We start from the raw sequence: 27,339 nt of genomic DNA on the forward strand, positions 1-27,339 counted from the left end.
AGGCTGACCCAGGTTCTCATATGTAAAAATCTGTCTAGGTCGTCTGTCCCGACTTGACCTCCTGACCTCGGCCTGGTTGTCTGGCACCGGATTGGCTGGAGCCTGTTCCTCATCACTAAGGTGGCTGAGGTCCACAGGGGGATGCCACAAGGCTGAAGCAGTTTGAGCAGCTGGTGTTGTGGCTGCGGTAACTACTACTCCTCTGGGCCTAGAACTCTCTAGTGGATCGGCCTCAATCACCCTAGCCACAGTCTGGACGCTGCCAAGGGTTGTCTTCCTTGGAATAGTTACTGAATGTTTAGTGTTATTTCTCACTGGTATAATGACATAAGGTCTCTTTGCAGTCTGTATTTCTAGTAGGCCCTCCTCAATCTCAAGCTCTGAGAGGTGTGCACTGTTTCCATCAGGTTCAAACAAGAGGAGAGGGTCTGACTGAGCTACCGCGGATGGGATCTGGCACTTAACCCAGGCTACTTGGCCAGCTGGGAAAACAGTGTCATAATTCCCAGTTCTTAACACTCTCTGGTACATGGAGGGTTTGTCAGCCTGAATAAAGTTCACCAGCAGCTCAACTTTATCAGCAGGGACAGATATTGCATCAGAAAGGAGCGTGGTGAGAGCTGGAACAAGTTCTGCTGGCCGATTTTGAATCACTTCCTCTAACACATTAAATCCAAGTAGTGGCTGTGCCAGCGGGATGTTACAGATGAGGAAAGGCACCATGATAGACTGGCTAAAAGCACCATTTCCACTGAAGCGGACTGCAATGAGGACCCAGCCATCAAAAGGGAGGATTTCTCCATTTACAGCGTGCACTTCCAGCTCTTCTCTCTCATCAAATATTTCACTGAGTGGCCTAATGGGTGCGTCTGGTAGATATTTCTCTTTCCAGCTTTTGTCAATCATGCTCACCTGAGCTCCAGTGTCTAGTAAGGCGTTGACTGTCAAGCCATTAAGGTCACTTAGCGCAAGGGCTTTGGCCCCTATAAACTTGGCCAGGCGCCTACTTGTTTGGGTCGGTAGGGAAAGGGGGGATTGGAGATTGACTTGTTCATTGTTTCCTTTTGAGCTCTGATTAGCTAGACTTGTCTTTGTATGATTAGCAGAGCCCCATACGTTAGACTCAGCACTGTGGGACTGAACGTGGAGCCCGGTCACTACTTGTCCCGTGGCAGGGACCGGCTCCAGTTTTCCGAACGCTTGGGCTTCTTCAAACAGCCTACTGCTCTGTGGCCGTCTTCACCACAGTAAAAACAATGAGTGCACCCTGGCCGATTCTGTTCAAGGCAATTAGCACAGCTATTTGATCTGGCTTTCTTTTGATCCACTTTGACTTGGCAATGATGGCAAGATTCTGGGTTTTGAATCCACTGTGGCCGTTGCAGCAGTTCAACTTTATTCATTAACTCCTCTACTTTCTCAGTTAACTGTTGGAGTGCATCAGCCTTTGGCTGTTTATCTTGTCCGTCTTTCTTTGTGCTGCTGCTTTGTACTGCTGCAACTTCAAGCTCTGTGCTATGCACGCTTACTTGTTTTTGCTTCACAGCTGACCCCAGACGTCTCTGTCTCTCATTCTCAGTATTTGTTATCTTCATCATTTGTTTTAGAATTGTCTCGTCAGTCACACTGCTATCTGAGAGGAATGGTTTAAGTTCTCGACGTATGTCATTATGCTTATGGCTGAGGCCCTGATATATGGCGTGTAGGAAAATGTCTTGAACTGTGTTTGCATTGTATTTCACTTCTGTGTCAGCGTATTTTGAAGCAAACAGGATCTTTTGTTTGAGACCTATTACACGGTATAAGAACTGTTGCGGAGTTTCACCGTCGTTTTGTTTTGTGCACATAAGCTCTTGGAAGAGTTCTGTGTTGCTTCGCCCACCTAAATGGGACTGCAGAAAGCCTTTCAGCTCGTCTATTGTTAAATCATCCTTGTGCATTAGCATGTCTTTAAAGTTTCCAGATTTAATGACTCTGAGAACGCCTCTAAGTATCTCAGTCTCACTGAATCGTTCTTTAACACCTTCATCGATTTGTCTGCATATGCTATTGTAGCTTAAATCTGAGCTCTGATCACCAATCTGTCCACCTTGAATCTTGAACTCACGACGAAGCAGTGAAAGGTCTCGAAGGGGGACGACTCGATCATGTCTTCCTTGTGGATGTTGTTCAGGTTTGTGAGTGTTGTTATATTGTAGTGTAGATTGTACTGGTGTAGGTGTGAGCGTAGGTGATGATGTGGGGTTGTTTATGTATTGTAGGACTTTGTTGCTAAGCTCAGCGTAGCTAGAAAGCATTCTCTGTAACTCTGTGTCAGTGTTCTGTGTAGTTTTGACATCAGTATGTGTGAGAAGGGGATTAGTGATTGGTGAAGCAGTTGCTACGCTAACCGCAGCTGTGTGGGTAGTATTAGTATTAGAACCAATGGCTGTCACGTTAGCAGTTGTCAGGTTATCAGTAGCTGTCTCTGGCTGACCTACTGTCATATCCTCACCCAGTACTGGGGTGGTTGACATTATGTTGTGCACATAATCCCCTGCACCTGCTTTTGGTTGAGCAAAACGAACCTCAATGACATTATTTACAGTATCATTAAGCTCTAACAACACGGCCATACCTGAATCCTCAGATTCCAACAAAGTGTCACTGTTCATAAAAGCTAGAATGTACTCAAAGCAGCCCTCCTCTTCACCAATCTGAAGCTTAGATGAATCCTTCCCTGGCACAGGACCAACACTCTGGGCTAGTTGGAAAAGTTCATTGGCCGTCAGCATGAGTAGACTCTTCTTGATGCTCCACACCAAGCCTTTTCTCTCAGCGTCTGCCATGACTGCTTTTCCCTTCTCCTCACAGTTGGTTGCTCTCCCAGGTAGCACTTTCACCAGTAGCCCTTAGTCTTCCACGTGTGCAGCACCGTCGTAACCTCACAGGCAATTGGTCTGGTGAAGACAGGGCCTGTGCATCTGAGATGGTGGATGGTTGAGGTAGGTTGTATCTTCACGATCCAGAGATGAGGTGAAACACTGGCCTCACACATGTAACACCCAATCTTCCTTTAACTTCAAGACGGGAAGAGGCGTCAGCTCCTGGAACATTACACTGCTGATTCTGATTGTGCTTGTAGCCTACGCATATGCTGCCGTTCCCCGTACTGGCCACCAAAAATCTGTAACAGGTACCGTAGCAACGGCACTGTAAAACACAGATTAATTCCTGTAAAACAGGAGAGAAACGAGGAGACAGCGTTCAGGTTTGAGCTCTCTGCAGTAATTTATTTTTTGAATTTCCTTCAGCAAAACACCTCTATTGTTAAGAGTCATTTTTGTTTCACATATTACATGTTCAGTGTCTCTTTAACATAACAATGAATTTTCAGTTTCTATGTCATTACAAAATCCATAATAAAATAAATCTATTTGCCCCAAATACATGTTTACTTACTCTTTGTGCTTGTATTTTACTCTATTTATCAAAATGAAATGCAAAGACAATGGTAATATCCACCAGCTATTTTTAAAGATACTTGGAATCTTTCACTCACAGTATTTTATCAGTATCATGTTAATATAGTACTGCAAAATCATGCTCAAAACTAATAAAGTGAATAAAATGGTAACTTTAAACTTCATTTTAAACTGTAAACATTTTTGTATAGACTTATTAAACAAAAACATTTTAAGCCAATGGTGAAAAACTAACAAACAGTGAGTTAACCATATCTGTTAACCTTACAAGCTCAAAAAACATCATCATATGCTTTATGTACATGAGAAAGTGTGTGTTTTGAACTGACTCGTTTCAAACTCATTATAAACAAAATCATTAACAGACTCTGATGAAAATTATTTCACTAAAACAGTCCACCCTTATCCCATTTGCATTTCTGCATGACCAAATTCTACACCTGATGTGTTTTTGTACATTTACCCACCTGTAAAACAGGAGAGAAACGAGGAGACAGCGTTCAGGTTTGAGCTCTCTGCAGTAATGAGAAACTCACAACTCACGCAGCTACAGTAAACCTGTCACCCGACACTGCCCCCTGCTGGCCTGGAGCAAACACTACTCAATTAACTTTAAAACAGGAAAAGTCACATAAAAATAGATCCCTTTGGATAACTATAATTTCTTTCTTTAAAAGAAATACAATAAATTGTTTTCAAATAAAAGACAATAATTGAATATTCTTAAAAACACAAATACAACACTTTTGTGGTTGTCACACATACATTTTGGAAGGCACACGATAAAAACAAAATAAGGCTTTTAATGTATGCAGACTTCATTCTCCGTTGAGGGCTTATCAATCATAATAAACGCTGTTAACTCTTCTCATTGAATGGTCTAAATCCAATGCTGGTAAAGAAATCAAATGTGCATTTCAACGCAACAAGCAAGCCGTAAAGCAATGGATGCAGGCAAACAAACGAGGAATAGCACATACACCACGATTAGATCATCGGGTCTCATACTTTGGAATTAATAAGAAATAATTATTCAGTCTAAAGAAATAAGAAGTAAAATGTCTAAGTATTTCTCCAAATGTGCAGACTCATTACAATAAACGGGAGCAGACACGAATAGTTATGTATGTCTCGTTATTTTATTTAAAATTGACAGCTGTCTAACATATGATATATTTTGATAATACGAAATGCTAAAAAAATAATATAACACCAATCGACAATATCTGTTATTGTTATTTTTACAAGTAAATTCATGTGTAGGAGAAAACAAAGCAGCTGTCAGTCCATACTATATTGAGTGGCCATCGTAGTGGTGCAACCTGAACGATGTTTTCCTTACTTCCGGTCAAAGGCGCCATTTTGTGAAATAGGCATATAGGTGACGCTGGAGCACGCGGCCATTGTCTCTGTTCAACAAAACAAGTGTATATATACACATACGCATATTTTTCCTCAATCAATCACCGAATACAAGGTGCAATTCGATGCCAACTGGCCCTTCTCTCTGGTTTCATGTTTGTAAGGAAAATTAAGGGGGAAATTACGATAGCATTTCAGCCAAACATTCATTCGTGCCACGCTGCTTTTCTTTGAACGAAAAAAAAAAACCCTCTGCTCCCCCTACACAATTTCTTCTCCTGTTATTTTATGCTTAAAACAAGCAAATAAATCTGCCTACAGGGTAAGAAAAAATTCGTTAACTTTTCCCATAAACACTTAATTCAAGAAAAATTGTCCCACCCCACTGGCCATTTTTTATCCACAATACACATTCGATGTCTGCACGCACCATTGTCTTTGTTCAACGCAAACAATTCTGTTGCGTTTTTCTTTGAACGAAGTGCTCCGCCTAGATAATTTGACCCATATTCACATGGGTTTGTTTCTCGTTTTTTCTTTGAGAACAATCTATATAGCGCTTTCCACAATCGTTTTGGTGTTAGCTTTACGTAAAATAGAAACACAGAAAAGTACTGAGCGATGGAGAAACCACGAAGCGGAACATATTATGACCACGGATTGGCAAACAAACTGGCAACCACGCACAAAAGAAGCAAACTCTGGTTTTAAACTCACCTTATTTGTCCCCGGAAAGCGCCAGAGTCGATGCACGGAGTGGACGGAGCAAGCCTCGCTTCCATAGCCGAAGGTCAAAAATCCATTCAAACGTGTAGTCCCCGGTGTCCACTCGATTTTACCCAAAAAGCCGAGGAGCGATACCGCAATGGCATCCGGAGAAGGCGCTGGCTGTCGGGATGGAGGTTAGCGGGTCAGAGATCCGGCACTGAAGGTCTGCGTTCATTACTCACCGTGTGCATTTCACTCTATACTTGTAAAAAAACCATACAAATACATACAGAAACAGTTATCACTCATACAAAAAGAAACACGAAGGTAAAGCTTCAGTTAATTTGCTCGCTGAATGCTTTTTGCATGCACATACAAAACTGAACAAAACTGATATACTGAACAAAATAGGCCCCAAAATTGAGGAACACCAGTTGTTTAGTTAAACTGATTGAATAGCACTTTGCTTTCTATTTGTTAAATATGAAATGAGACAATAAATTACAAATTACATTTCAATGCCTGCAGCGTGTTCATGTCCACACCACAAATAAAACCGTGTGACCCTTTTTTTTGGTTTAAAGATTGAAAGTTTCGAACCTACGCAACACTCTAAAGACAAATGCTCCTAAATAGTACCAAATAAGGGTTCTTCAGCTTGTAACCATAGCAGAACCCGTTTTTTTGGTACTATATAGAACCTTTTTATACGGTTCTATAAAGAATCTTGCCTTGAAAAATGCTCACCTCAGTGGTGCTATAAAGAACGATTAATTTATCAGCTGTCAGGAGTGACATTTTTGTTATTTATCCACTTTCTAATGTATAGCACTTGATAAGGATTAACAGTTTAAAAACAGAAATGCAAGACATCAGAAAATACATTTATTTTTTACTTTCATAACATGAGAGGTGTCATACAATAACAAATATGTGCTTTAAAATCACATTCCTAAGTTAAAAATATACATAAAAATAGATATATGGATCATTACACAAATCACTACTCAAAGGAAATATGTTAAATAACTGCTTCAATATTAATTAACAATAACGTTTGGCCAAGGCAGTCCTTGTAAATAGACATATAAATAGACAAATAAAATCATGACATATATGCCATAGAGCCTGAGATAGAGAAAAATAATAAGGAATTCTGCTTTTACTACCATCTCAGAAATATTGCCAGAATTGGAGGTTTTGTCTCAAGACAGGACTTAGAGAAACTTGTTCATGCTTTCATCACCAGCAGGGCCGATTATTGCAATGGACAATGGATTAAAAAAGTACTGTTACTTGTTTAAAAACCACTTCATGGCTACAGGCCGAAATACATGACAGATATGCTAATCGAATATGAAACCGATTACTCGGAGCAATAGGATCAGGTCATTTAGAAAAAACAGGGGTTCACTCAAAACAAGGTGCATCAGCATTTAGTTATTATCAGCTTTCAGAAGAGATCAGATGTGCTTCAACAGTAGACACTTTTAAATCTAGATTAAAAACACATCAGTTTAACTTTGCATTTACTGAATGATTTAAAACAGTACGAATAAAACAGTACAAAAGAATAAAACAGTATGAACCTTACCTGTTATAAAGGGAATGAAGCTTACGGTATGGTGCTTACCTGCAGAAATAAATAAAGTACAATAAGAACACACAGAACTTCAATTTTCAAAATTATTTTAACAATAAATGATGATTATTTTACTGGTTTACCTGTTTGCGATTACCACAGAATCCCGTCACCTGGCTGCGGTCTTCATTTGGTGAACGGTTCTTCACTCATAATTGACCTATACAAGAAATAGAGAAGAATAATAAGCGATTCTGCTTTTACATGTAGATGTGTGCCCCAAGAACACAGACACACCGGCTCCAAAAAGTTTAAAAAGTACACATTTCTGTTATTTTAATGTGGCAAATGTGTCAGCTTTAAAAGAAGCATACATTACCTTTTAAAGAGGATGCGCACTGCGTGAAATACCTTTACTCCCAGCATAAGCAAGCAATTTTCAAAATGCTTTTAAAAGTAATGGTGATTATCTTACTTGTTTAACTGTTTGTGATTACCATGGAATCATGTCACCATCATTTTTAAGCTTGTAAAGCAAATAATGAAACATTGACTTAGTAGGAAAAAATATTTTGGAAGTATCGTGATAAATGATGAAGAAAATATTTTGCAAAGTGATGGTTAGCACACGGTTGATGGTACCTAATAAATTCCATCATATTTTTTTTATTCCTACTATGGAAGTCAATGGTGACTATCTGCTGTGGGTTTACCATCATTCCTCAAAATACCTTCTTTTGTGTTACTCAGAAAAAAACTAATCCTCGTGTTGTTGTAAGCCTGTATGCATGAGTAAATGATGACAGAATTATCATCATGAATTGAAATATCCCTTTAAACTGTATTTCCCCCCCTTAAACCTAAACTTATTTTCTTACGGCAAGTCATTTAGGTAATCAAGAAAATACTTTACCCGTTGTCTTTGTGAGTTAAACAAATACAGCTACGCTTCCAGGTCTGTCGACGTTGCTGTGGTTTTTCGACAGCTGTATTATGAAGGGTAGCGAATGAATGAATACATTGCAAAAAATCATTTCTTACTTGTTATTTCGAACTGTTTTCACTGTACAAATATCTAGAAAGTCTTAAAATAAGATGCATTTTTTGATGAGCAAAATGCCCTAAGAAAATAAGCCTAGCCTTTAGGGAGAAAAAAACTCAAAATTTAAGCGAATTTGGGCTTAAAACAAGCAAATAAATCTGCCAAAGGGGTAAGAAACAAATCTAGATATAAACACTTAATTCAAGAAAAATTGTCGTAGCCCATTGGCAGATTTGTTGGCTTGTTTAATGTACATGCATGTACAATATTTCAATTTGTCTTGTATTTATTAGCATTTTGTATTGCCCAACGCTGTCTATGTTGTTTAACTGTTGTCATTTTCTTATAAAAGCCTTTATAATTTATTAGTTTGGATGATTGCCATTCCCGAGAACCTCTTATATTGGAAATAAAAGAATCATCTAAGCATTATTTTGTTGACTGTCTCTTAGACATGTAGCCGTTTGATTGTGGTTCTATTTAATGGCTAGTCTATTCTTTTGGAATGGTCAAACGTCTATTAGATTTTCACTGACAGCCCAAATTAAGCCTTGTTTTAGCCTAGACACATATTCGCTGTCTATTAGAAATTATGTAGTCGTTGAATAGCCGCTTTTTTGATGACTAATGTATTCTTGGGCCGTGGTTAGACGTCTCTTGGATTTTACGTAAAACGACAAAAGAATCTATTTTTAACACATAGGTCAGGGGAGAGCGCGAACGCAGTCCCCCACTATCAGAAATTTTGCAGTCGAGATTCCCACATTTGGGGAATTCGCAAAGGGTCAGCACAACCGGAGTGCAATGGCTGAGCCTCGCCCTGGGTGAACCACCTTCATGATCATGGTGTCTCCCCTGCCAGGTAAGTATGAGCGACACCCTTTGAGGCCAGACGGCCGCATCTTCCTGTGACCGATCACATCAACGGCGCCCCCGAAGGCCGTCCGACTAACATTTCATTACTGTGTGTGACCAGGTGGAAAGCGCACGAAGCCACGTCTGAGACCAAACATTCTTCGAGATCTACCCTATTTTTATTCCGTTTCCAGCCCGGTTGAACCGTGTAGAGTGAAATATGTGAAACAATTTAAATCAAATGGATTTAAATTGCGCATTCAAATATATGGTTTCGTTATTACAAAGTAACTTTACGTGGAATAGAAACAAAGAAATGTACAGAGCAATCAAGAAACAACGAAAGCATAGCAATTTTAGAACGTGGATAAATAAAAACACAGGGCTCAATGACTTACCCGTTGTCGTTGTGAGTTAAACATGTACAGCTATGCTTCCAGGTCTGTCGACGTTGCTGTGGATTTTCGACAGCTGTAGTATGAAGGGTAGTGAAAAAAGTTTTCAGGTGTTTTTAACATTCCAATCGGCCTCTTTCGCTTTTGTTGCACCTTCAGCTGTGTCGAGGATGTTTAATTCGTCCTCGGATCACCACCACAAACTTGTAAAGAAAATAATTAAATACATTACAAAAACATTTCTTTATCAGCGTGTTCATTTCCACGCAAGCTTTTCGTTAAACCAATAAAGCCAACGAAAACACAGCAATTTTAAAACACACTTATTAGAAAAAACACCGTCATTCACGCACAAAAGAAGCAAATTATTTTTTTGTATTTGACTTATTTGTCCCCGAGAAGGGGAGCGCACCATTCATGGAAACACTGCAACACCATGTTGATGCATGGAGTGGAAGGAGCAAGCTCCGCTTCCATTTCCGAAGGTCAAAAATCCATTTAACATATAGTCTCCGGATAGGAGACGTATCAGACATTAAACTGATAAGAACAGATACTACACTTGATCTTAGCCAAAAGGCCGAGAAGCGATACCGGAATAGACGCAGCCAAAGGGGGAGCCGGCGAAGGCGCTGGCTTTTGGGGTGGAGGCTAGCGGGCATTTAACTCTATACGTTACAGAGGTAGAACGTTGAGCTAGCAGATCAGAAGTTCATGTTTTCTAAACCCATGCAGAAAACACACACAAACTGTTGGGAAAAAGCAGTCATCGCTTAACCAAACAGAAACATGAAGTAAAGCTTCAGTTAATTTGCTTGCAGCTTGCAGATCCAATACGTCGATCGTAAAGGTAATGCCGATAGATCGCACATACCTTAACTGTGTATGCTGCTCCACGCCTCCACGAGCTTCGGGAAACAGAGCGCAAAATTGTCATTATGGTCTTGGATTAACTGTGAAACATGCTTTGCCTTTCTTCTCAAATGTGTTTTCATAAATCTTACGCTGTCCGCTGCAGCTCAGTCGTCTAACTTCTGAAATTTACCAGGATGCGCATTTTTTCCTTGATGCAGGAACTGATCCACGCTCATGAGAGAGAGAGAGAGAATTTAGAATTTTCAAAAAACCTTTATTACAAATTAAAACATTTTCATAACCTCAAATCAGAAAAAACAAAGGGGAAAAAAAAAATATATATATATATAGTAACGGAAATAACAAAAAATAAGCCAACATAGGAGCAAAGACGAAATCATCTTCAATAACCAGACACAGAGCTCCTCCATAATACCAAATCAATTCAAAAGAAAGAAGATCATTCATTGCTTTTAAGTATCTAAAACCAATAAGGATTCTAGATTTAACTTATTTTAAAAACTGCTAATATATCATGGCTTCCAGGTCTGTCAACGTTGCTGTGGTTTTTCGACAGCTGTAATATGAAGGGTAGAGTGAAAAAAAATGTTTAAGTGTTTTGAACATCCCAATCTGTTCGTTTACTTAGTATTTTATTCATGTTTTCGAGTTAAAAAATAATTCTTAAATCAAGATACATTTACTTAATAAGCAAAGTGGCTTAGAATTTAAGTCTTGTTTACTGAAATAAATTCTAAAATGTAATAGGTTAAGGCTTAAAACAAGTAAAAATATCTGCCAGTGGGGTAAGAAAAATAAACCTAAATTGAGTTTATTATTGAATTAAGTTGAAACTAGAATTAAGTTTATTTTTCTTACCCCGCTGGCAGATATTTTTTACTTGTTTTAAATATAAACCTGTTGATTTTTATAATTTATTTCAATTATTACAAAGTATACGATCTGATTTTTTAATCGCGGTGTTTGTTTTATTCCTCGTTTCTTTTCCGTGCATTTGCTTTATTTATTTATTTTTGCTTGTTGCATTTAAATGCACGTTTGATTTGTTGCCACATTATTCTGTGTTAATGTATTTTTTAACATGTTTATAAACAAAAAGTGCGTTATTATAATTAATTATATGGCTGTGAATTCCCAGCAAACACAAAACGCTTTTATAACAATTTTCTATTACAATACATAATATCTTAAGCCACTTTGCTTACCAAGTAAATGTATCTCCATTTAAGAATTGTCAGATATTCACAAGAAAACAAGACAAAAACAGTAAGTAAGATATTCATTTACTTTTTTCTTTCAAACATGAATTTACAGACGGCTGGAAATTTTAAATAAAATAACTAGACATACCTATTCGGGTCTGCTCCCGTTTGCTGTGATGACGGGGACTTAGTCCAAAGCACATTTTGAGGAATACTTACACATTTTACTTCTTATTTCTTTGGAATTAATTATTATTTATTTTCAATTACAAAGTATGCGATCTGATTTTTTTAATCGCGGTGTTTGTTTTATTCCTCGTTTCTTTTCCATGCATTTGCTTTATTTATTTATTTTCTGCTTGTTGCATTTAAATGCACATTTGATTTGTTGCCACATTATTCTGTGTTAATGTATTTTTTAACATGTTTATCAACAAAAAGTGCGTTATTATAATTAATTATATAGCTGTGAAATATATACAAGAATTCCCAGCAAAAACAAAACGTTTTTATAACAATTTTCTATTACAATACATAATATCTTAAGCCACTTTGCTTACCAAGTAAATGTATCTCCATTTAAGAATTGTCAGATATTCACTAGAAAACAAGACAAAAACAGTAAGTAAGATATTCATTTACTTTTTTCTTTCAAACATGAATTTACAGACGGCTGGGAATTTTTAATAAAATAACTATACATACCTATTCGGGTCTGCTCCCGTTTGCTGTGATGACGGGAGACTTAGTCCAAAGCACATTTTGAGGAATACTTACACATTTTACTTCTTATTTCTTTGAAATTAATTATTATTTATTTTCAATTACAAAGTATGAGATCTGATTTTTTTAATCGCGGTGTGTGTTTTATTCCTCGTTTCTTTAGCTCACACAACATTCTACCAAAAAACAGCAGATCATTTTCTACTAGATAACTCCATACACTATGGATTAAAAATGTCCCGACTGCGAACCTGATAAAACCCAGGTAAAAAGCAAATACAAATAAACCATTTTGATTTAGCAAAAGTTTACAAATAAATGCACTCCCTGCACACAACAAGCACGTCTAGTTACCATTCATATTTTGCGTGATTTAAGTTTCGTCGCATACATTTTGGAAGGCACACGATAAAAACAAAATAAGGCTTTTAATGTATGCAGACTTCATTCTCCGTTGAGGGCTTATCAATCATAATAAACGCTGTTAACTCTTCTCATTGAATGGTCTAAATCCAATGCTGGTAAAGAAATCAAATGTGCATTTCAACGCAACAAGCAAGCCGTAAAGCAATGGATGCAGGCAAACAAACGAGGAATAGCACATACACCACGATTAGATCATCGGGTCTCATACTTTGGAATTAATAAGAAATAATTATTCAGTCTAAAGAAATAAGAAGTAAAATGTCTAAGTATTTCTCCAAATGTGCAGACTCATTACAATAAACGGGAGCAGACACGAATAGTTATGTATGTCTCGTTATTTTATTTAAAATTGACAGCTGTCTAACATATGATATATTTTGATAATACGAAATGCTAAAAAAATAATATAACACCAATCGACAATATCTGTTATTGTTATTTTTACAAGTAAATTCATGTGTAGGAGAAAACAAAGCAGCTGTCAGTCCATACTATATTGAGTGGCCATCGTAGTGGTGCAACCTGAACGATGTTTTCCTTACTTCCGGTCAAAGGCGCCATTTTGTGAAATAGGCATATAGGTGACGCTGGAGCACGCGGCCATTGTCTCTGTTCAACAAAACAAGTGTATATATACACATACGCATATTTTTCCTCAATCAATCACCGAATACAAGGTGCAATTCGATGCCAACTGGCCCTTCTCTCTGGTTTCATGTTTGTAAGGAAAATTAAGGGGGAAATTACGATAGCATTTCAGCCAAACATTCATTCGTGCCACGCTGCTTTTCTTTGAACGAAAAAAAAAACCCTCTGCTCCCCCTACACAATTTCTTCTCCTGTTATTTTATGCTTAAAACAAGCAAATAAATCTGCCTACAGGGTAAGAAAAAATTCGTTAACTTTTCCCATAAACACTTAATTCAAGAAAAATTGTCCCACCCCACTGGCCATTTTTTATCCACAATACACATTCGATGTCTGCACGCACCATTGTCTTTGTTCAACGCAAACAATTCTGTTGCGTTTTTCTTTGAACGAAGTGCTCCGCCTAGATAATTTGACCCATATTCACATGGGTTTGTTTCTCGTTTTTTCTTTGAGAACAATCTATATAGCGCTTTCCACAATCGTTTTGGTGTTAGCTTTACGTAAAATAGAAACACAGAAAAGTACTGAGCGATGGAGAAACCACGAAGCGGAACATATTATGACCACGGATTGGCAAACAAACTGGCAACCACGCACAAAAGAAGCAAACTCTGGTTTTAAACTCACCTTATTTGTCCCCGGAAAGCGCCAGAGTCGATGCACGGAGTGGACGGAGCAAGCCTCGCTTCCATAGCCGAAGGTCAAAAATCCATTCAAACGTGTAGTCCCCGGTGTCCACTCGATTTTACCCAAAAAGCCGAGGAGCGATACCGCAATGGCATCCGGAGAAGGCGCTGGCTGTCGGGATGGAGGTTAGCGGGTCAGAGATCCGGCACTGAAGGTCTGCGTTCATTACTCACCGTGTGCATTTCACTCTATACTTGTAAAAAAACCATACAAATACATACAGAAACAGTTATCACTCATACAAAAAGAAACACGAAGGTAAAGCTTCAGTTAATTTGCTCGCTGAATGCTTTTTGCATGCACATACAAAACTGAACAAAACTGATATACTGAACAAAATAGGCCCCAAAATTGAGGAACACCAGTTGTTTAGTTAAACTGATTGAATAGCACTTTGCTTTCTATTTGTTAAATATGAAATGAGACAATAAATTACAAATTACATTTCAATGCCTGCAGCGTGTTCATGTCCACACCACAAATAAAACCGTGTGACCCTTTTTTTTGGTTTAAAGATTGAAAGTTTCGAACCTACGCAACACTCTAAAGACAAATGCTCCTAAATAGTACCAAATAAGGGTTCTTCAGCTTGTAACCATAGCAGAACCCGTTTTTTTGGTACTATATAGAACCTTTTTATACGGTTCTATAAAGAATCTTGCCTTGAAAAATGCTCACCTCAGTGGTGCTATAAAGAACGATTAATTTATCAGCTGTCAGGAGTGACATTTTTGTTATTTATCCACTTTCTAATGTATAGCACTTGATAAGGATTAACAGTTTAAAAACAGAAATGCAAGACATCAGAAAATACATTTATTTTTTACTTTCATAACATGAGAGGTGTCATACAATAACAAATATGTGCTTTAAAATCACATTCCTAAGTTAAAAATATACATAAAAATAGATATATGGATCATTACACAAATCACTACTCAAAGGAAATATGTTAAATAACTGCTTCAATATTAATTAACAATAACGTTTGGCCAAGGCAGTCCTTGTAAATAGACATATAAATAGACAAATAAAATCATGACATATATGCCATAGAGCCTGAGATAGAGAAAAATAATAAGGAATTCTGCTTTTACTACCATCTCAGAAATATTGCCAGAATTGGAGGTTTTGTCTCAAGACAGGACTTAGAGAAACTTGTTCATGCTTTCATCACCAGCAGGGCCGATTATTGCAATGGACAATGGATTAAAAAAGTACTGTTACTTGTTTAAAAACCACTTCATGGCTACAGGCCGAAATACATGACAGATATGCTAATCGAATATGAAACCGATTACTCGGAGCAATAGGATCAGGTCATTTAGAAAAAACAGGGGTTCACTCAAAACAAGGTGCATCAGCATTTAGTTATTATCAGCTTTCAGAAGAGATCAGATGTGCTTCAACAGTAGACACTTTTAAATCTAGATTAAAACACATCAGTTTAACTTTGCATTTACTGAATGATTTAAAACAGTACGAATAAAACAGTACAAAAGAATAAAACAGTATGAACCTTACCTGTTATAAAGGGAATGAAGCTTACGGTATGGTGCTTACCTGCAGAAATAAATAAAGTACAATAAGAACACACAGAACTTCAATTTTCAAAATTATTTTAACAATAAATGATGATTATTTTACTGGTTTACCTGTTTGCGATTACCACAGAATCCCGTCACCTGGCTGCGGTCTTCATTTGGTGAACGGTTCTTCACTCATAATTGACCTATACAAGAAATAGAGAAGAATAATAAGCGATTCTGCTTTTACATGTAGATGTGTGCCCCAAGAACACAGACACACCGGCTCCAAAAAGTTTAAAAAGTACACATTTCTGTTATTTTAATGTGGCAAATGTGTCAGCTTTAAAAGAAGCATACATTACCTTTTAAAGAGGATGCGCACTGCGTGAAATACCTTTACTCCCAGCATAAGCAAGCAATTTTTAAAATGCTTTTAAAAGTAATGGTGATTATCTTACTTGTTTAACTGTTTGTGATTACCATGGAATCATGTCACCATCATTTTTAAGCTTGTAAAGCAAATAATGAAACATTGACTTAGTAGGAAAAAATATTTTGGAAGTATCGTGATAAATGATGAAGAAAATATTTTGCAAAGTGATGGTTAGCACACGGTTGATGGTACCTAATAAATTCCATCATATTTTTTTTATTCCTACTATGGAAGTCAATGGTGACTATCTGCTGTGGGTTTACCATCATTCCTCAAAATACCTTCTTTTGTGTTACTCAGAAAAAAACTAATCCTCGTGTTGTTGTAAGCCTGTATGCATGAGTAAATGATGACAGAATTATCATCATGAATTGAAATATCCCTTTAAACTGTATTTCCCCCCCTTAAACCTAAACTTATTTTCTTACGGCAAGTCATTTAGGTAATCAAGAAAATACTTTACCCGTTGTCTTTGTGAGTTAAACAAATACAGCTACGCTTCCAGGTCTGTCGACGTTGCTGTGGTTTTTCGACAGCTGTATTATGAAGGGTAGCGAATGAATGAATACATTGCAAAAAATCATTTCTTACTTGTTATTTCGAACTGTTTTCACTGTACAAATATCTAGAAAGTCTTAAAATAAGATGCATTTTTTGATGAGCAAAATGCCCTAAGAAAATAAGCCTAGCCTTTAGGGAGAAAAAAACTCAAAATTTAAGCGAATTTGGGCTTAAAACAAGCAAATAAATCTGCCAAAGGGGTAAGAAACAAATCTAGATATAAACACTTAATTCAAGAAAAATTGTCGTAGCCCATTGGCAGATTTGTTGGCTTGTTTAATGTACATGCATGTACAATATTTCAATTTGTCTTGTATTTATTAGCATTTTGTATTGCCCAACGCTGTCTATGTTGTTTAACTGTTGTCATTTTCTTATAAAAGCCTTTATAATTTATTAGTTTGGATGATTGCCATTCCCGAGAACCTCTTATATTGGAAATAAAAGAATCATCTAAGCATTATTTTGTTGACTGTCTCTTAGACATGTAGCCGTTTGATTGTGGTTCTATTTAATGGCTAGTCTATTCTTTTGGAATGGTCAAACGTCTATTAGATTTTCACTGACAGCCCAAATTAAGCCTTGTTTTAGCCTAGACACATATTCGCTGTCTATTAGAAATTATGTAGTCGTTGAATAGCCGCTTTTTTGATGACTAATGTATTCTTGGGCCGTGGTTAGACGTCTCTTGGATTTTACGTAAAACGACAAAAGAATCTATTTTTAACACATAGGTCAGGGGAGAGCGCGAACGCAGTCCCCCACTATCAGAAATTTTGCAGTCGAGATTCCCACATTTGGGGAATTCGCAAAGGGTCAGCACAACCGGAGTGCAATGGCTGAGCCTCGCCCTGGGTGAACCACCTTCATGATCATGGTGTCTCCCCTGCCAGGTAAGTATGAGCGACACCCTTTGAGGCCAGACGGCCGCATCTTCCTGTGACCGATCACATCAACGGCGCCCCCGAAGGCCGTCCGACTAACATTTCATTACTGTGTGTGACCAGGTGGAAAGCGCACGAAGCCACGTCTGAGACCAAACATTCTTCGAGATCTACCCTATTTTTATTCCGTTTCCAGCCCGGTTGAACCGTGTAGAGTGAAATATGTGAAACAATTTAAATCAAATGGATTTAAATTGCGCATTCAAATATATGGTTTCGTTATTACAAAGTAACTTTACGTGGAATAGAAACAAAGAAATGTACAGAGCAATCAAGAAACAACGAAAGCATAGCAATTTTAGAACGTGGATAAATAAAAACACAGGGCTCAATGACTTACCCGTTGTCGTTGTGAGTTAAACATGTACAGCTATGCTTCCAGGTCTGTCGACGTTGCTGTGGATTTTCGACAGCTGTAGTATGAAGGGTAGTGAAAAAAGTTTTCAGGTGTTTTTAACATTCCAATCGGCCTCTTTCGCTTTTGTTGCACCTTCAGCTGTGTCGAGGATGTTTAATTCGTCCTCGGATCACCACCACAAACTTGTAAAGAAAATAATTAAATACATTACAAAAACATTTCTTTATCAGCGTGTTCATTTCCACGCAAGCTTTTCGTTAAACCAATAAAGCCAACGAAAACACAGCAATTTTAAAACACACTTATTAGAAAAAACACCGTCATTCACGCACAAAAGAAGCAAATTATTTTTTTGTATTTGACTTATTTGTCCCCGAGAAGGGGAGCGCACCATTCATGGAAACACTGCAACACCATGTTGATGCATGGAGTGGAAGGAGCAAGCTCCGCTTCCATTTCCGAAGGTCAAAAATCCATTTAACATATAGTCTCCGGATAGGAGACGTATCAGACATTAAACTGATAAGAACAGATACTACACTTGATCTTAGCCAAAAGGCCGAGAAGCGATACCGGAATAGACGCAGCCAAAGGGGGAGCCGGCGAAGGCGCTGGCTTTTGGGGTGGAGGCTAGCGGGCATTTAACTCTATACGTTACAGAGGTAGAACGTTGAGCTAGCAGATCAGAAGTTCATGTTTTCTAAACCCATGCAGAAAACACACACAAACTGTTGGGAAAAAGCAGTCATCGCTTAACCAAACAGAAACATGAAGTAAAGCTTCAGTTAATTTGCTTGCAGCTTGCAGATCCAATACGTCGATCGTAAAGGTAATGCCGATAGATCGCACATACCTTAACTGTGTATGCTGCTCCACGCCTCCACGAGCTTCGGGAAACAGAGCGCAAAATTGTCATTATGGTCTTGGATTAACTGTGAAACATGCTTTGCCTTTCTTCTCAAATGTGTTTTCATAAATCTTACGCTGTCCGCTGCAGCTCAGTCGTCTAACTTCTGAAATTTACCAGGATGCGCATTTTTTCCTTGATGCAGGAACTGATCCACGCTCATGAGAGAGAGAGAGAGAATTTAGAATTTTCAAAAAACCTTTATTACAAATTAAAACATTTTCATAACCTCAAATCAGAAAAAACAAAGGGGAAAAAAAATATATATATATATATAGTAACGGAAATAACAAAAAATAAGCCAACATAGGAGCAAAGACGAAATCATCTTCAATAACCAGACACAGAGCTCCTCCATAATACCAAATCAATTCAAAAGAAAGAAGATCATTCATTGCTTTTAAGTATCTAAAACCAATAAGGATTCTAGATTTAACTTATTTTAAAAACTGCTAATATATCATGGCTTCCAGGTCTGTCAACGTTGCTGTGGTTTTTCGACAGCTGTAATATGAAGGGTAGAGTGAAAAAAAATGTTTAAGTGTTTTGAACATCCCAATCTGTTCGTTTACTTAGTATTTTATTCATGTTTTCGAGTTAAAAAATAATTCTTAAATCAAGATACATTTACTTAATAAGCAAAGTGGCTTAGAATTTAAGTCTTGTTTACTGAAATAAATTCTAAAATGTAATAGGTTAAGGCTTAAAACAAGTAAAAATATCTGCCAGTGGGGTAAGAAAAATAAACCTAAATTGAGTTTATTATTGAATTAAGTTGAAACTAGAATTAAGTTTATTTTTCTTACCCCGCTGGCAGATATTTTTTACTTGTTTTAAATATAAACCTGTTGATTTTTATAATTTATTTCAATTATTACAAAGTATACGATCTGATTTTTTAATCGCGGTGTTTGTTTTATTCCTCGTTTCTTTTCCGTGCATTTGCTTTATTTATTTATTTTTGCTTGTTGCATTTAAATGCACGTTTGATTTGTTGCCACATTATTCTGTGTTAATGTATTTTTTAACATGTTTATAAACAAAAAGTGCGTTATTATAATTAATTATATGGCTGTGAATTCCCAGCAAACACAAAACGCTTTTATAACAATTTTCTATTACAATACATAATATCTTAAGCCACTTTGCTTACCAAGTAAATGTATCTCCATTTAAGAATTGTCAGATATTCACAAGAAAACAAGACAAAAACAGTAAGTAAGATATTCATTTACTTTTTTCTTTCAAACATGAATTTACAGACGGCTGGAAATTTTAAATAAAATAACTAGACATACCTATTCGGGTCTGCTCCCGTTTGCTGTGATGACGGGGACTTAGTCCAAAGCACATTTTGAGGAATACTTACACATTTTACTTCTTATTTCTTTGGAATTAATTATTATTTATTTTCAATTACAAAGTATGCGATCTGATTTTTTTAATCGCGGTGTTTGTTTTATTCCTCGTTTCTTTTCCATGCATTTGCTTTATTTATTTATTTTCTGCTTGTTGCATTTAAATGCACATTTGATTTGTTGCCACATTATTCTGTGTTAATGTATTTTTTAACATGTTTATCAACAAAAAGTGCGTTATTATAATTAATTATATAGCTGTGAAATATATACAAGAATTCCCAGCAAAAACAAAACGTTTTTATAACAATTTTCTATTACAATACATAATATCTTAAGCCACTTTGCTTACCAAGTAAATGTATCTCCATTTAAGAATTGTCAGATATTCACTAGAAAACAAGACAAAAACAGTAAGTAAGATATTCATTTACTTTTTTCTTTCAAACATGAATTTACAGACGGCTGGGAATTTTTAATAAAATAACTATACATACCTATTCGGGTCTGCTCCCGTTTGCTGTGATGACGGGAGACTTAGTCCAAAGCACATTTTGAGGAATACTTACACATTTTACTTCTTATTTCTTTGAAATTAATTATTATTTATTTTCAATTACAAAGTATGAGATCTGATTTTTTTAATCGCGGTGTGTGTTTTATTCCTCGTTTCTTTAGCTCACACAACATTCTACCAAAAAACAGCAGATCATTTTCTACTAGATAACTCCATACACTATGGATTAAAAATGTCCCGACTGCGAACCTGATAAAACCCAGGTAAAAAGCAAATACAAATAAACCATTTTGATTTAGCAAAAGTTTACAAATAAATGCACTCCCTGCACACAACAAGCACGTCTAGTTACCATTCATATTTTGCGTGATTTAAGTTTCGTCGCATACATTTTGGAAGGCACACGATAAAAACAAAATAAGGCTTTTAATGTATGCAGACTTCATTCTCCGTTGAGGGCTTATCAATCATAATAAACGCTGTTAACTCTTCTCATTGAATGGTCTAAATCCAATGCTGGTAAAGAAATCAAATGTGCATTTCAACGCAACAAGCAAGCCGTAAAGCAATGGATGCAGGCAAACAAACGAGGAATAGCACATACACCACGATTAGATCATCGGGTCTCATACTTTGGAATTAATAAGAAATAATTATTCAGTCTAAAGAAATAAGAAGTAAAATGTCTAAGTATTTCTCCAAATGTGCAGACTCATTACAATAAACGGGAGCAGACACGAATAGTTATGTATGTCTCGTTATTTTATTTAAAATTGACAGCTGTCTAACATATGATATATTTTGATAATACGAAATGCTAAAAAAAATATAGCTGCAAGCAGCGATACCGGGGTCAAGCCAAACATGGCGAAAAATTATTCATACGTGATGACTGCCATGATTTAACATCTAAGTTTGCATTAGTTTTATGAAAAAAAACATTTTTTTCGTATCTTGAGACCACTAGGTGGCACTGTGCCGAAGGAATAGATGGTGCCTCAGGTCATGACTGTGATGACACCCACCAAATTTGGTGTAAATACAATAAAGCGATACAGAGATATAGCCTTAAATGACTTGACCACTAGGGGGCACTGACCAAAAAATAAATTGTGACTCAGGTCTTGATTGTGATGACACCCACCAAATTTGGTGTGAATACAATAAAGAGATGCAGAGATATAGCCTTAAATGACTTGACCACTAGGGGGCACTGACCAAAAAATAAATTGTGACTCAGGTCTTGTTTGTGATGACACCCACCAAATTTGGTGTAAATACGATAAAGAGATGCAGAGATATAGCTTCAAATCTCTTGACCACTAGGGGGCACCGAAAAGTTTACAAGTCCTCCCATAACATGTTGCTGATGAACCATACCGAGTTTCATAACAATACGCAATTGCATTTCTGAAATACTTAAACTTAAAGAAAAATTCAAAATGGCCGACACACAAAATGCCGACCAAAAACCATTTGGTATCGTTTGACTCGGCATGCCTCACGAAATCTAACAAGACCAGTCTCATAATTTTACATTCAAATTTGCAGTAGTTATAAGCAAAAATAGACATTTTTTATATCTCGTGACCAGTAGGGGGCAGTGTGACGAAATGGTGCATTCACCCTCAGGTCATCACTGTTATGACGTATACCAAGTCTCATATTAATAAGCATAAATTTTGCGAAGATACAGGCTCAAAAACATTTTGGCGTGCTCGCTCTCGCATTCTTTGATGCGTTATACGACAACGGATAGGTCTACCGAAACTCTTTTGATAACTTTTTGTCTAGAGTGTCTATAGATGATGCATACCAAAAATCAAGCCAATCACACGAGCGCTCTAGGAGGAGTTCGAAAAAGTAGCTGTTCAATATAAATCAAAATGGCCGACAGGAAGTAGGTTTGACTCAGACATATTTGGTACAGTCGGACTCAGCATGAGCCAAGGAATCAATAGAGTGAAGTCTTATGTCATAGTGGCAATTTAATCAAATGATATAAAGATTTTAAAAAATTGTTTTACATATCCTGACCACTAGGTGGCGCCGTCCTAAAGATTTATAGGTGCGCTCAGAACATGTCACTGATGAACCATGCCAAATTTCGTAGCGATACGCCATTCTGTTTGTGAAATACTGAACTTAATGAGAAAATTCAAAATGGCCGACACCCAAAATGGCCGACCGAAAACCGTTTGGTATCGTTTGACTCGGCATGCCTCAAGGAATCTAACAAGACCACCTTCATGATTTTAGACTCAAGTTTGAAGTAGTTATAAGCGAAAATAGGCATTTTTCGAATCTCGTGACCACTAGGTGGCGCTGTGACGAAACGTTGCAGGCACCCTCAGGTCATGACTGTAATGACATATACCAAGTTTCGTGTCGATACAATAAAGTTTTGCGAAGATACGGCCTCACGTCCGTTTTGGCGTGCTCGCCGCCTTATATGTTGTCAATTTATACGAGTACGCATTGGTCTATCAAAAAGCTTTTGATAACTTTTTGTCTGGGGTGTCTCTAGATGCTACATACCAAAGGACATGCAAATCGGACAAACGCTCTAGGAGGAGTTCGAAAAAGTAGGTTTTACGGAAAATTCAAAATGGCGGAAAGATGTGCATGACACAAATGACATCAATGTGTGCAATTGAATCATCATGAGCCAAGGATTCAGAGGAAACAAGAATTTATTGTCTAGGACTCACGGGTCAGAAGTTATGAGCATGAACATAAGTGGATTTTTGGACTGTTGGTGGCGCTAGAGGGTTTGAGTTAGACACACCAATGTTGCTATAGTAACTTCTAAGACTGTACTCTACATGTGTGCCAAATTACATAACTTTCCTACGTACGGTTCTATTGGCTGCCATTGACTTCAATGGCGGAAGAACTAGGATGAATAATAATAAGAAAACTAACAATAACAATAGGTGTCTACGCCACTTCGTGGCTTGACCCCTAATAATAATAAGAAAACTAACAATAACAATAGGGTTCTACGCCCCTTCGGGGCTTGACCCCTAATAATAATAATAATAATAATAATAATAAGAAAACTAACAATAACAATAGGGTTCTACGCCCCTTCGGGGCTTGACCCCTAATAATAATAATAATAATAATAAGAAAACTAACAATAACAATAGGGTTCTACGCCCCTTCGGGGCTTGACCCCTAAATATAGCTGCAAGCAGCAATACCGGGGTCAAGCCGAAAAGGGCACAGAAGGATGTAAAGTTGCATTTGGATAAGCAGACTGAAGAACCTAGGTAAACCTAATGATTTCAGATGAAAAAATCCAAAGGTAATCAACAAAAATAATCTATATTCTTGTCTACTGCAACTGTCCTTCGGTTATTGACAATCATGGAACATTAGAGCACTGAAGGACATGTATGTGATGCTTACAGTGGGCAAACATGGGTCACAACATGTTACAACAAGTTAAAAGAGTCAAAAGAGACCATCCCCATGTCTCTGTGATGTTCTGATACAGAGAAAAAGCTCTTGCAAAAACAGTTGATAACGTATTCTCATTGGTTGCTAGAGAGTAAATGGACATCCTCTAGTGATTATAGTCAAAGCCATGAAAGGAATAATCCATGATGACTCATGGTTTTAGATGTGTTGTTGCAGTAGTTTTAGGCAAAAAATGCCATATTCTATCTCAAAACCAGTAGGTGGCGCAATGACAAAATTCGTGCATGCAACCTCAGGTCATAAATGTGTTACATCTAGCTAGTTTTATGACTATACACTTCACTTTAGTTTAGTGAAGAAACAGTTGTATGACCATAGGGTGGCTTGATTTCAAAGGTTTTGTTCAATTATAAGGCCAACTACTGGTGCAACCATACAATTTTTTTTGTGTAGCCTCAGACTGTGGTCGTACATCAGCGTATCAAATATGGTGAAAAAATCTCTTTGCGTTACGAAGTTATAACCATTTATGTGTAAAAACACAAAATTTAAAGGTAATTTTTCGTTTTTTGCAATTTTCGGCCATTTCTGATGAAAATTTTAATATAGTGCCAATAGAACTTTTTGTTCAGAAGGTAATGCAATGTTCTTCCTATGATGTTTTCGAGTCGATCAGAATTACGCTCGCGGAGATATTCGCGCGTGTTTTTTAAGTGCTGTTTTGCTGCGCAGGGCTAACCGTAAGGCGAAATCTGGCATGTTTGGTATTGTTGGACTCGGCGACTATTCAGGACTCCTAAAAATCAAGTCCCGTCAAAATACGTTGATCACAGCCAAAGTTATAGGTGTAAAAAACATCTGTCTGGCCACTAGGTGGCGCTGCGACGAAACTGTGCATGCACACTCAGTTCCTGACTGGCATCACAAGTACCAAGTGTCGTGTCAATAGGCCTAAGTTTGACGAAGATACAGCCTAAAATCTGTTTTTTTGCGCTCTACGAAAATTTTGTTGACGCGCTATACGACAACGGATTGGTTTATCGAAATTCTTTTGATAACTTTTTGCCGTGAGGGTCTCTAGATGCTACATACCAATTTTCGCGGCAATCGGGTAAAAACTCTAGGACGAGTTCGCAAAAGTAGGTTTTACGAATAATTCAAAATGGCGGAAAAATTTTCATGACGGAAAATGACGTCATATGGTCCAATCGAATCGTCTTGAGCCAAGGAATCAGAGGAAACAAGAATTTCGTTTCTAGGACTTACGGATCAGAAGTTATAAGCAAAAACATAAGTTCAACTTTGGACTGTTGGTGGCGCTAGCGGGTTAGAGATAGAGACTCCAAATTTGCTGTGGGGACACATTGGACTGTCCTTTATCAGTGTGCCAAATTTCATAACTTTCCTATGTACGGTTCTATGGGCTGCCATTGACTTCAATGGCGGAAGAACAAGAAGAAGAATAATATATAAATATAGCTGCAAGCAGCGATACCGGGGTCAAGCCAAACGTGGCAAAAAATGATTCATACGTGATGACTGCCATGATTTAACATCTAAGTTTGCATTAGTTTTATGAAAAAAAGCAATTTTTTCGTATCTTGAGACCACTAGGTGGCACTGTGCCGACGGAATAGATGGTGCCTCAGGTCATGACTGTGATGACACCCACCAAATTTGGTGTAAATACAATAAAGCGATACGGAGATATAGCCTTAAATGACTTGACCACTAGGGGGCACTGACCAAAAAATAAATTGTGACTCAGGTCTTGATTGTGATGACACCCACCAAATTTGGTGTAAATACAATAAAGAGATGCAGAGATATAGCCTTAAATGACTTGACCACTAGGGGGCACTGACAAAAAAAAAAAATTGTGACTCAGGTCTTGATTGTGATGACACCCACCAAATTTGGTGTAAATACGATAAAGAGATGCAGAGATATAGCTTCAAATCTCTTGACCACTAGGGGGCACCGAAAAGTTTACAAGTCCTCCCAGAACATGTTGCTGATGAACCATACCAAGTTTCATAACAATACGCAATTGCGTTTCTGAAATACTTGAACTTAAAGAAAATTCAAAATGGCCGACACACAAAATGGCCGACCAAAAACCATTTGGTATCGTTTGACTCGGCATGCCTCATGAAATCTAACAAGACCAGTCTCATAATTTTACATTCAAATTTGCAGTAGTTATAAGCAAAAATAGACATTTTTTATATCTCGTGACCAGTAGGGGGCAGTGTGACGAAATGGTGCATGCACCCTCAGGTTATCACTGTTATGACATATACCAAGTCTCATATTAATACGCAAAAGTTTTGCGAAGATACAGGCTCAAACACATTTTGGCGTGCTCGCCCTCGCATTCTTTGATGCGTTATACGACAACGGATAGGTCTACCGAAAATCTTTTGATAACTTTTTGTCTAGAGTGTCTCTAGATGATGCATACCAAAAATCAAGTCAATCACACGAGCGCTCTAGGAGGAGTTCGAAAAAGTAGCTGTTCAATATAAATCAAAATGGCCGACAGGAAGTAGGTTTGACTCAGACATATTTGGTACAGTCGGACTCAGCATGAGCCAAGGAATCAATAGAGTGAAGTCTTATGTCATAGTGGCAATTTAATCAAGTTATATAAAGATTTTAAAAAATTATTTTACATATCCTGACCACTAGGTGGCGCCGTCCTAAAGATTTATAGGTGCGCTCAGAACATGTCACTGATGAACCATGCCAATTTTCGTAGCGATACGCCATTCTGTTTGTGAAATACTGAACTTAATGAGAAAATTCAAAATGGCCGACACCCAAAATGGCCGACCGAAAACCGTTTGGTATCGTTTGACTCGGCATGCCTCAAGGAATCTAACAAGACCAACTTCATGATTTTAGACTCAAGTTTGAAGTAGTTATAAGCGAAAATAGGCATTTTTCGAATCTCGTGACCACTAGGTGGCGCTGTGACGAAACGTTGCAGGCACCCTCAGGTCATGACTGTTATGACATATACCAAGTTTCGTGTCGATACAATAAAGTTTTGCGAAGATAAGGCCTCACGTCCGTTTTGGCGTGCTCGCCGCCATATATGTTGTCAATTTATATGAGAACGCATTGGTCTATCAAAAAGCTTTTGATAACTTTTTGTCTTGGGTGTCTCTAGATGCTACATACCAAAGGACATGCAAATCGGACAAACGGTCTAGGAGGAGTTCGAAAAAGTAGGTTTTACGAAAAATTCAAAATGGCGGAAAGATGTGCATGACACAAATGACATCAATGTGTGCATTTGAATCATCATGAGCCAGGGATTTAGAGGAA

At 37.5% G+C, this 27,339-nt stretch overlaps 4 non-coding genes across 4 annotated transcripts; all 4 read right to left on the bottom strand.

The window, feature by feature from the left end:
* Positions 1-8,863: 8,863 nt before the first annotated feature.
* On the bottom strand, positions 8,864-9,028 carry LOC135726949 (U1 spliceosomal RNA). Its single transcript, XR_010525039.1, has one exon. It is a non-coding gene; the product is annotated as a U1 spliceosomal RNA (small nuclear RNA).
* Positions 9,029-9,809: 781 nt separating this feature from the next.
* LOC135727018 (U2 spliceosomal RNA) lies at positions 9,810-10,000 on the bottom strand. The gene has a single exon (XR_010525102.1). It is a non-coding gene; the product is annotated as a U2 spliceosomal RNA (small nuclear RNA).
* A 7,232-nt stretch (positions 10,001-17,232) lies between these two features.
* Positions 17,233-17,397, bottom strand: LOC135726951 (U1 spliceosomal RNA). The gene has a single exon (XR_010525041.1). It is a non-coding gene; the product is annotated as a U1 spliceosomal RNA (small nuclear RNA).
* A 781-nt stretch (positions 17,398-18,178) lies between these two features.
* LOC135727019 (U2 spliceosomal RNA) lies at positions 18,179-18,369 on the bottom strand. Its single transcript, XR_010525103.1, has one exon. It is a non-coding gene; the product is annotated as a U2 spliceosomal RNA (small nuclear RNA).
* Positions 18,370-27,339: the final 8,970 nt, after the last annotated feature.

Source organism: Paramisgurnus dabryanus, chromosome 9 (assembly GCF_030506205.2).
Source record: "Paramisgurnus dabryanus chromosome 9, PD_genome_1.1, whole genome shotgun sequence".
Lineage (NCBI taxonomy): Eukaryota > Metazoa > Chordata > Actinopteri > Cypriniformes > Cobitidae > Paramisgurnus > Paramisgurnus dabryanus.